We start from the raw sequence: 11,252 nt of genomic DNA on the forward strand, positions 1-11,252 counted from the left end.
AATATAATATAATATAATATAATATAATATAATATAATATAATATAATATAAAGTAACCCACTTCTGAATGAGTAAGACTCGTCCTCAAGAAGGGATTGCAATACAAGCAAAATGAAATTAAGAGTGAATAAGTTAGAGATTAAAATGTGTTAAATATCTTCAAACCCAAACCATAAATCCATTACATTTTTTTTATTTTATTATTAATTTGGAGAGGATTAGTGGCTAAAATTTGTTTCATAATTTATGACCTTGACTCATGCTATGATAAAAAGCTGAATTTCATTTTACATTTAGGTTCAAATAAACGCAAGAAATTCATATTTTCAGTTATATATTTTTTGTATATACATTATTAAGATTATTAGGATTTTTATGAAAGTATAAGAAATAATAAAATAATACATTAGTTCAATGTTCAAAATATGTGAAAGCTATGCAAATCTCATGGCACACAATTAGTTCAGAAAAACATAATCGGTAAATATTTTATAGCTGTTTCTTCCATGTCACGGACGTTACAGATGAGTTAATGTACTTCATTTCTCTAGTTTCAAAATAACTGTGACATTTCTATGTCAAAATACTTCAACTGTAAGACTGCTAATTGTTATTAACCGAAACTGCTTAAAATAAATGGCAGAAAGAATATAGTACAGAGCTGATATCTCTATGAGTAAGTACTACAAACCTAGCCGAAACCACTTAAGAGTTGATTGAATGACCATAAAACATGTAAAATAATTTCCTTTTGAAAATAAAACATAAGAAAATTTAAATTTAGAGTCATCTCTATGTCTTAGACTAATAAAAAACAAACATTTCTGAAAAAGACTTTTTCATTGCAATTCCCAGTTTGCCTGAAATACTTGTACTAATAGTAGTGCAAGAAGTAGTAGTATTAGTAGGCCCACTAATAATAGTAATAGTAGTACTAGAACTAATAGTACTACAAGTAGTGTTATTCCATGTATGGTGGGTCCCTATCACCACGGCATGGCGCGTCCTCAGGTTGCGGATAGAGGAGACGGCCTCCAGATATGGAGGGTAGCTGCGAATATATTGAATAAGCAGTCGTGGACAGCCGATAAGGGGTGGTCCTCCAGCTTGGGGGTTGGGCGAAGGGCTAACAACCCATCACCGTAAAAAACAGCTTGTTACGAATTCCTACAGTAAGCCTCGGAATAGGACTGATTCTCTGGCACGACCACAGCAAAGGAATAAGGTTTTGAGATTTGGCACTTGGAACGTAACTAGTCTTTATAGAACAGGAGGGGTAACATTAGTAGCAAAAGAACTAGCTAGATATAGAATAGACTTTGTGGGAGTACAAGAGGTTAGGTTAGATGGGAATGGCATATCACAAATAGGAGATTACTTGTTGTATTATGGGGAAGGAAACAATAATCACCAATTAGGAACAGGATTCTTTGTACATAAAAGAATAAAATCAGCAGTAAAAAAGGTCGAATTTATCAGTGACAGGTTATTATATTTAGTACTTAAGGGTAGATGGTGCGACATCATAGTTATAAATGCTCACGCCCCTACAGAAGAGAAAGACGACTATATAAAGGATAGCTTCTATGAGGAATTGGAACATACTTTTGATCAGTTCCCTAGATATCATATGAAAATTTTATTGGGGGATTTCAACGCTAAAGTAGGACGGGAGGATATTTTTAGACCAACTATTGGAAAAGAGAGCCTACACGCAATTAGTAGTGACAATGGAGTTAGATTAGTCAACTTTGCCACATCGAAAAATTTAATTGTCAAAAGTACAACATTCCCCCATAAGGAATTATGGGCGAATCCAGAAATGCATATAGAGTGTTAGTTGGGAGACCGGAGGGAAAAAGACCTTTAGGGAGGCCGAGACGTAGATGGGAGGATAATATTAAAATGGATTTGAGGGAGGTGGGGTATGATGATAGAGACTGGATTAATCTTGCACAGGATAGGGACCGCTGGCGGGCTTATGTGAGGGCGGCAATGAACCTTCGGGTTCCTTAAAAGCCATTTGTAAGTAAGTAGTGTTATTAATATTAGTAGTAGTACCACTAGCAGTAGTAGTATTGCTACTAGTAGTAGAAATAGTAGCACTCCTGCTACCAGTAGCAGTAGTAATACTAATAGAAGTGGAAGTAGCACTACCACCAGTACCAGCAGTACAATTACTAATGATTGTAACACTAGTTGCAGCACTAGAACTACCAGTACTTGTAGTATTTTAACAAAGCATTGATCTTCATAGGTTACGCAGTGTCGAACCCCACCATGATCGAGAAATGGTCGAGAAAATATTGCTTGGAGCACTCATTTATGGACAACTTCGTTTTTATTAATTTTGAGTTGTCATTTGGTTACTCTCACCGGTTGTTTTCGGAACATTGTCTGTCATTCCGAAATTAGTCTCTCTGTTGGCTCATTCTACAATACATATTGTGGGATTCTTTCTGAGGTCATCAGTAGAATACGTTCGCAACTTTTCCTTTTACATGTAGAAAGATTCAGTAACTCGATAACACATCGTAACTGAACTACAGAAGAGAGGACAGAAAATGCTTTTTCCATGCCCTCTATTCTCGCACTCATTCTGATCTACACTCTTTCGTTTTTGTTTTTAATTTTAGGCTGTTCATTTGCACGCTTTCTTTCACGTCACACTTTCGTTTGTTCTCCCCTTGATCTTCGAATATTTTATTAATCTATGCATCCATGAACATCACTGAGTTTTTTCTATCAATATTTCATCAGTTTCAAACACAGTTTTACTCTTCAGATAAAACTGCGTCATTACTAATTCAGCTAATTGTAATTATTGGTATGAAGACGTTTAGATTATTTGTACAAGAAGAAATGTTTATTTTTACCTAAATCCACCTTTCAAATGTACTGTATTATAACTTATAGATCTTTAGCGGAAGTGGGCGTTAATTACGAGGGCTATTCATAAAGTAACTTCCGTTTATTTTTTACAAACTTGTGAATGACGTTACAGAATTGGGTTACAATACGTTTGAAAGTATACACTCTAATTTATTTTTCCACATAGTTTCCAGTCACATTGAGACGCTTGTCGTAGCGTTTGACGAGCTTTGAAATTCCGCAATCGTAGAATTCGGCCGCCTGCGACTGAAGCCAACCTACGACGCTGGTTTTCAACTCTTCGTCATCGTCAAAGCGCTTCGAGCCAAGTCACGTCTTCATGTGCATGAAGAGAGAGATGTACAGACTTACGGGGCAGGCGTACACAAACTTCCTGGAAAACACCATACCTCATGTTTTAGAAGACACTCCACTGATCAATCGTCAACACATTCACTTCTTGCACGATGGCGTTCCTGCACACTTCAGTCGTACGACTCGCTGCTACTTGGATCGAAGGTTTCCTGATCGATGGATAGGTAGAGGTGGCCCAATTGCTTGGCCTCCACGCTCACCTGATCTGAACCCTCTCGATTTCTACTTGTGGGGCCATTTAAAATCATTGGTTTATTCGTCTCCGGTGCCTGATTTGGAATCCCTTCGGAATCGAATTGTGGCATATTCTGAGGACATACGCAATACTCCTGGAGTTTGGGATCGTGTTCGCAGGTCAATGAGACATCGATGTGAGGTCTGTATTCAAGCAGGAGGTGGACATTTTGAACATCATCTGTAATGACAACGACCTGCGGAAAGAAAAACGTTCCGGTGAATTTCAATGTTGTGAAGGCCATAACTTGGAAATGAAGCATTTCCGGACACATGTTGTAATGAACTATTTTGATTGTCCACATGTGGGAAATACATACCTGAAATTATGCCCCGTATTTTTGAAACACACTGTATATATATATGTATATATACATATATACAGCTATTACTATACATATATATATATATATATATATATATATATATATATATATATAGTAATAGTAATAACATCGATACTGGCTGTAAAGATGTGAAAACTAACTATGAATATTGAATTAAGAAGCGGTGGCTCATTCTTGAACAGTAGTTGACTTGTCATTCTCCATGAAATAAACGCGAGATGACTCTTATGCACTGAACGCGCTTTTACACCTGTGTGAGTAAATGCACTCAAGGAAGAGAGCTTCTCAATTTTTTATTTACTCTCTTATTCAGGCTTTAGTCTTGCTACCTTATTCGTAGTATGGACAGCTAACATTTTTGTATTTGTATGTCATGTTTGGCGATCTGGCAATGTGCACAAATTGAGGAAAGGTTTCACATGAGCACAATAGCAGTTCTCTTCTTGGTTTCTACATACTATTTTGGATTTATTTTTGTTATTTTTTTATAGTCCAGTTTTGACTTATTTATGTTCGTTTTTGTTCGTTCAATTGTCATTTCCTTTAGCTAGTTTCAGCTCCTTTTGGTTGATCATGCATCATATCTACTTCGACAGTATTCCCTATTTTGCCACGTAAAAGTAATTACTAAGGTTCGGATAAAGTAGCTGTATTAGGGTAGCCTGTACAACTATATAGGACCTTGAGTTGCTTCAGTAATCACTACCCCCTTCCACTAGCCAAAACTCTACCTGTAGGGAAGAGCGTTCCCCACCCTATAGCCAAAACATCAGTGAACTGGCTTGGGGACACGGACAATTAGTTAATGTTTGTAAACAAAACGCACGGACCAAGGATGCCTATCCTGACACTGTTAAAACCGAACCTTAGTAATTTGATTTGTGTGCATTCCAGAAAACGAACATTCATATTCAAATCTAGATTTGTATCACATGATTTTATCCATTAACATTTTTAATAATAGGTACCATTTCATTTTAAGAATTATAAACCGGTATGGTAAAGATATATAGGAAGACCGAAAAAACAGTGACATGAACAAGATATGTAGATTGTTACAGACAATAATGTTTAACCGCTGAAGAAAGAAGAAGAAGAATAGGTAAAGAATTAAACTATTGACGTTGATATTAGTCGCTATTTCATAAAGTGCTGAATTATTGCGAAACGAATATCACGTTTAATGAGACATTAGTTAAATTCGTATAAGTCATTCTTTATCTCATAAAACCTATTTTCGTGTAAGGAGAAGAATAAAATCAACTGAGAAGCTTCCCTCCTTCACTAAGCTCCACTTGCAGCTAGCTAGCTCACTTACACACACCAGAAGTTTCTTACTGTAAGCTATGGCGCACGCAGTCATTTGGACTCACGAGCAGATGAATAACTTACCACACTTATTTATTTTTATTTTTGGTGTAATTTCATTAATTATATTAGCTAGATAATTACGAACACTAACTAGTTCAGCCAAAATAAACAGTTGCATATTTAAATTTGTTTGTATTCTTACATTACCAATTTTTTATATTTTCCAATGAGCTGTATTTTTTATCTTAGTATGTAGGCTTTCACGGCCGGTGTCTAGGCTACGTAGGTTTTCCGGGCTGAGATGCCATGGTCTACTAGTGTTTTTTCTACCGTACGTTTCATCTGCTACTGCGGCAGACATCAGTTGTCACAGGTACTCCAAGGAGAACACTTCGTCCAAAGATACCTCACCACTGATGACGTCTGCCACAGACGAAACGTATGGTAGATCACGGCATCTCAGCCCGGGAAATCTTCATCACAGCTACATTTTATATATAATTAACAAATTCTGCTTATGATACTATTTTCTTCTTTACATTCAAATTATGAACTTCTCATACATTTGATTGATATTGTGAACTTATCTAACATTTGACCTATATACGGAAAGAAATTTGAAGAAATTAAGCAAACAATGTTGATTAAACAATGTTTATGAACATCGCCATCAAATATTAACGCTAACGGTGTTAATTAGCGAAGTCAATGGACAATGTTCATCAAATTCTGTGTTGACATAATTTAATGAGCAAGTGCATTGAGTTGTGCACTACGAATAATAAAGACAAAGCCTGTATTCTCATTGATAAAGGTTTCAGATTCTCACAATGGATCAAAAAGTGAGAAATTTTTAGTCCGTTGATGAGTGGATCATAAAAGTCCAATTTACTTGGTCTAGTACGGGTACGTCCTGATATTGTTTAAAAGTTTTGTATTAATATAATTGATTTTCCTGTTTGTAATGTGGAAAGCTAGGCGACGTTTGCGCTGTCATTGAACACCGTTAACTACCTACTGCCAGATCTTTCAAGGTCACAACTCGGCACAAGCAATAAATATTTCTGCCTCTGTGCAACGTTACAGTTTGCGGCGAGGAGAAAGAGAGAACGCAGCAAGTTGCAATGCCTTTTAATGAACTGACGCTCACGACCAAGATAATCCACTTGAAATTTATCGGTTGTTCACGGGAACAGTTAGAGATGAACAAAACTAACTGCCCTCTCGCTCACTGTGTTCGTTGCATTTGTCTTTCGAGTCTCGACTCGTCATTCTCGAAATAGCATTTGGTCGGCGTGGAAAGATTCCGTAAATTTGAATAACATACATCATTGAAATAAAATTATAAATGTTTAAAAGATACAAAAAGACAAAACAGAACAGTATATTAGTTATAAAAATGTTCTGGTTCTATTATATATTACCTATGGTTATATAAATAAAAAAACAATTCTCAAATAAATTTGCATTTCTAAGAAACATAAAACATAACATTAATATCTTTTTACTTGAGAATGCACACTTGATCTTAAACATATGAAAAGAGAATTCCTAGCCTTTTAATAAGGCTCTACTTAGTAGCCCTAAGTACTGTAAATAAAGACTTGGGAACGGATTATTATACACTGAAAGGCTGCTGCTTGATTGTTTATACATATAAGACAAGTGCCAAAGTAGATGAAAGTTCAGTCAGGTATAAACAACTGTGGCGATTCAAGATTGCTTGACTTCGGGACTTCGGGAGTCATCAATATAGAGTCTCGGAACACTCACAACCAGTATTTACGTCAAGGACGCGACAATACAACATTGTCGTGCGGGTTTTTGGCTTTGCGGGCGCTTTTAGTGTCGCTTTCTCGATCGTTGTTCATCTCTAGTAAGAATTGTAATAAAAATTGTACGTTTCTTGTTTTTGCAGTGCAGTGATTTCTTATTTTGTAAATTATTTACAGAATCACGAGTATTTATCTAAGATTAATCAATTTTAACAGATTCGACCCTATAATTAAAAAAAATTGAATAATACTCGTATTAAAGTTCCCAGCCTTACAGCTCTCCATAACAAAGTTACGAAATGTACGCTAGCGAAATGTGTTGCAGATAAAAAGCTCAGATGACAGCGTAGGGTCTGCAAGCTAGAAACTTTAGATGGCATTGCATTATCGTCTAGCTAATGCTCCCGATAAACTTATTAACACAACAAACTGGAATTTTACTCTTATCACTGCATGTAACTACAAAATTGAACAGCTAAAATCTTACAGATTTACTGCGAAACAAGAATTACAACTGGACGATATTGAACATATAGCCACATTTTTGTGAATGCATTTTGAACTACGTTCACGAAGGAAACTTTAAGCAAAATATAGGCCTAATTTTGTTCTGAGATGGAGCTTGAAGAAAAAAATTGGATACTAATCACTGTACGAATTTGATTTAACTACATCCAGAATTTGATTTAACTACAGTACTCGAACCATACACAGTACAAGACCCACAACTAGAGTACCAGTTTGGAAGGTCAAGCATTATATGCACAATTTCGCAGCGTCTTTCTTAATGGGTGGAGTGTCGAAGCTTTTAAAAGCCAGGAAGACGTTGAAGCGGAATAGACTGGCGTTACTGATTGAAGACGACAACATCTCAAGGAAAGTCTGCGAAGTGACGTAACAGGGCGAGGCAAGATTTTCCGTTGTAACGTTACACCAAGCGTCTTGGCAACCTTACTGACACCTGTGAGCTTTCAGGCGTCTGTCTTAATTAATAAGACTCAAGTCTGAAAAATTTTCAGGACATATTTCTTATAAACATCGATGGATATGTTCTGCCTTTAGATAATTTTTAATTTAATATCCATTGACTTGAAAGGAATAAAATGAACGTCTAATGGGTTACTAACGACGAAGGGTTTAATTTGTGGGGTTCCCACCTAAATATGATCAGCGCAAAACACGAAATGAAAATCAACTCTTAAAAACTAAATGTCACGGCATTTCGTGGGAAATACCCGGTCGCTAGCAAATTTTGTTTAAACTCTTTCACGTCGTCGAGCTGTCAGGACTAAATAATCGGTCTGTAATCTTGTAAGCCCATCTATCGTTCCCCAGTCTTGAATCGTGGCCTCCCTATTTTCATTTTATTCTGCTGGCTAGTCGTGTGATAATAATACAAATATATGAAGTTTTTGATATTTCAGTCTTAGACTTGTTTATAGCAAAATATATCCACAAAGTTATTTTATGCTATAAGTAAGTCTAAGACTGAAATATCAAAAACTTCACATGTTTGTATTATCATTATAGGACTTATTGGAACAAATACAAACATGAATTCAAAATTCAAATTTAGTTGTGTGATGTTTGTTGTTGGTGATAATTGCAGCGTCACATTGATATTCTCAGAGATGCACCTAGAATCTCGTGTTGTATTTTTCGTTCACATTATTTGGATTGAATTCTTTTGTTTTTTCGTTAGTGATCACTGATCATGTTTGATACCCATACAGTAATACAGGAAACACACAAGTCTTCATTTCTTCAAATCTGATCCTCCTTTACAAGGGAACCATGCCAGGTCGTGCAGCTTGAATTTAATGAAAATGGATATTTTGGGCTATTTTTAAGCTAATTTTCGTTGGTTAAGAAATGAAATGATAGTCGTTCATTTCGGTTTTTCCTCGTTTACGAAATATAATGACTTGAAAATCGTTTCTACGTATGCCGCTTCTTGCGCGTACTCGGATCCTCGTACTCTCGCATTAATGCTCTAGTCTATTTTCTTTTCCTCTTAACTCACGCTAATAGAGTTCAAATGTTCAAAATGTTCTCCTCTTGCTTCTACACAAGCATGAACTCGTCGGATCATGGACTCCTTGGCAACACATAGCCATCTAGGATACAATGGGTGCATCAGAAGACTTATATCGGTAACAACATTCTATTATCTAACAAAACAGATATTATTATCGGTTACAAACATAAGTTACAGTACGTTGGATTGTACCTTGAAACGCGTTGGATATAAACTTTCATCGTTATGAGTTGCTGAATTGATTAAAGTTGCAACACTTGCTACCAAGCTGACAATATCTAACAGCTGTTTCATTTTGTGTTCTTTCATTAATAACTAAAAACCTAAGAATTTTCGGACATAAGTTTATATAAACTTTTTTTCTTGTTTTAGTGTGAGGAACATGCACTCAAAGTTTGTAAAAGTATTTCTGAAACACCCTGTATATACTCACAGCGAGTCAAACCTAAGTTACCGGCATCCTTACAGAGCCATGAGATTGCTTTTTGGCGGGCGGGCGAGAGTTGGGTTCTCCCGGTTAGTTGTTTCTTCTAAGCCCGGCACAGGAAATACTGCGTGACTTTTTCCTATTTAATTGTTTGCACTAAGCTCGTGAGAAAATTATACAGGAACTTTATATTATCAATCTGTGTTAGCGAGATTTTTTAACTTCATTCAGAGAGACGTATTTTCAATCGTACTTCGTACAACAATGCATTTTCCTCGTTGAAATCTACCTACTAAAGAAGAAGTCGTGCAAGTTGTATTTACGCAATTTTCGGCGGCGTTTTCCAGAGGTTACACAACTATAGAAAGATTTTGTTGTTAATTTATTTAATGCGCGGCGAGAACCTGCATCACTCTGCTATTGCACGACTTCCCACACTTATGAAGTACAATCATTGATCAATATATAATAGGATGCGAAACTTACTGAGTTTCCCGTAACACATGCTAGAGGCGCTAATGTAGAAACTGATCTTGCTGCCAACTGTTGGACGGTGGAAAATTTATTACATCAGCAGCGCACCAAGTAGCGAAAACAAAAACTAATTACTCCTTGCATTTAGAAGCGCACCTGGTGACGAAAATGTTAAACTATGCAGAAAATATTCTTCCTCTCCCACCCTTATCGATGTTCACAACTAACCCAATTTAAAATAAAACATTTACATTTTTATTTCTCACACCATCTTGCACTGAAATTTCTTACCGGAGCCAAAGGAAGATAAAAGAGGCAATCGCTTTTACACTACCCAATTAAAATATAACCAAACAGAGACAGAAAATAAAACAAAAGTTAGATAATTGGGATTGTATTCTTTGGGTATTTAGTGTACAGCGCAAAAACTACTTAGATATTTCAATTTATTATATTACTACTACTTTACAATACATTCAACAACACTATTTTTTACAACGTCCATAAACATCACTGTTTAACACACACTGCTTATACACACACTAAGTATCACTTTATGTCCACTCATTAGCAAGTCTCTGGCTGCCATTTTGTCTTCTCGAGCATAGTCTGTTCGTCTCGAATGGACGGATAAATAGAGAACTCTGGGTAATCTACCCAACACGTAGTTCTAATGTTCACCACCCACGACGTCGGGCGCTGATCACGATAAAACGACATAAATGCTCTGGTTCAACTTCTATAAAATACCCGTTATATGGGCGAAGTTACTCGACTATAGTCGCATTGCGAAAAAGCAGAATCTTTCAATTTGCATACTTAGAATTCGGGGAGTCTCTTCCGACGACTTTCACTTGCCTTAATCATCGAACAGCAAACGAACACCTGCACTGCGAAATGACAAAGTTCCTTTCAATGTGCAGATTTACACGTTCCGCCGTTTCTTCTTCGTTCTGTCCTGTGATCAGTTTGATCACATTCTCCTCATCTCGCGTATGTGGTACCTAAGAGGTTACGTCCAATTTCAACTTTTCCCCTTCAATTGTTTGTATAGGTCTGAAGTTTGTTTAGTGTAATATGTATGTTACTTACAATGATGTAAGCAATGGTGGGGCAAAGAAACTGGTCACCCTACTTCATTATCTCCTGGCTTAGTTGCCTTATGAGTGATGCCTTAAGGTGTCACTTATAAGGTTCAGACTTGTCTTCGGACAGTTGACTAAACATATTTTCTTGTAGCCTATAATGATTTTAATTTCATAACATAGTGAATGCTTGCAGGATTGCGACCAGACTGCACGCAACACACCAGTGTCAGAGAAGTTGTCTTCTCCTTAAGTGGGCGATTGTATAATTATGAACTATACAGACTAACAGATCATCATGTGTGAGGAAGTAA

Source organism: Periplaneta americana, chromosome 1 (assembly GCF_040183065.1).
Source record: "Periplaneta americana isolate PAMFEO1 chromosome 1, P.americana_PAMFEO1_priV1, whole genome shotgun sequence".
NCBI lineage: Eukaryota > Metazoa > Arthropoda > Insecta > Blattodea > Blattidae > Periplaneta > Periplaneta americana.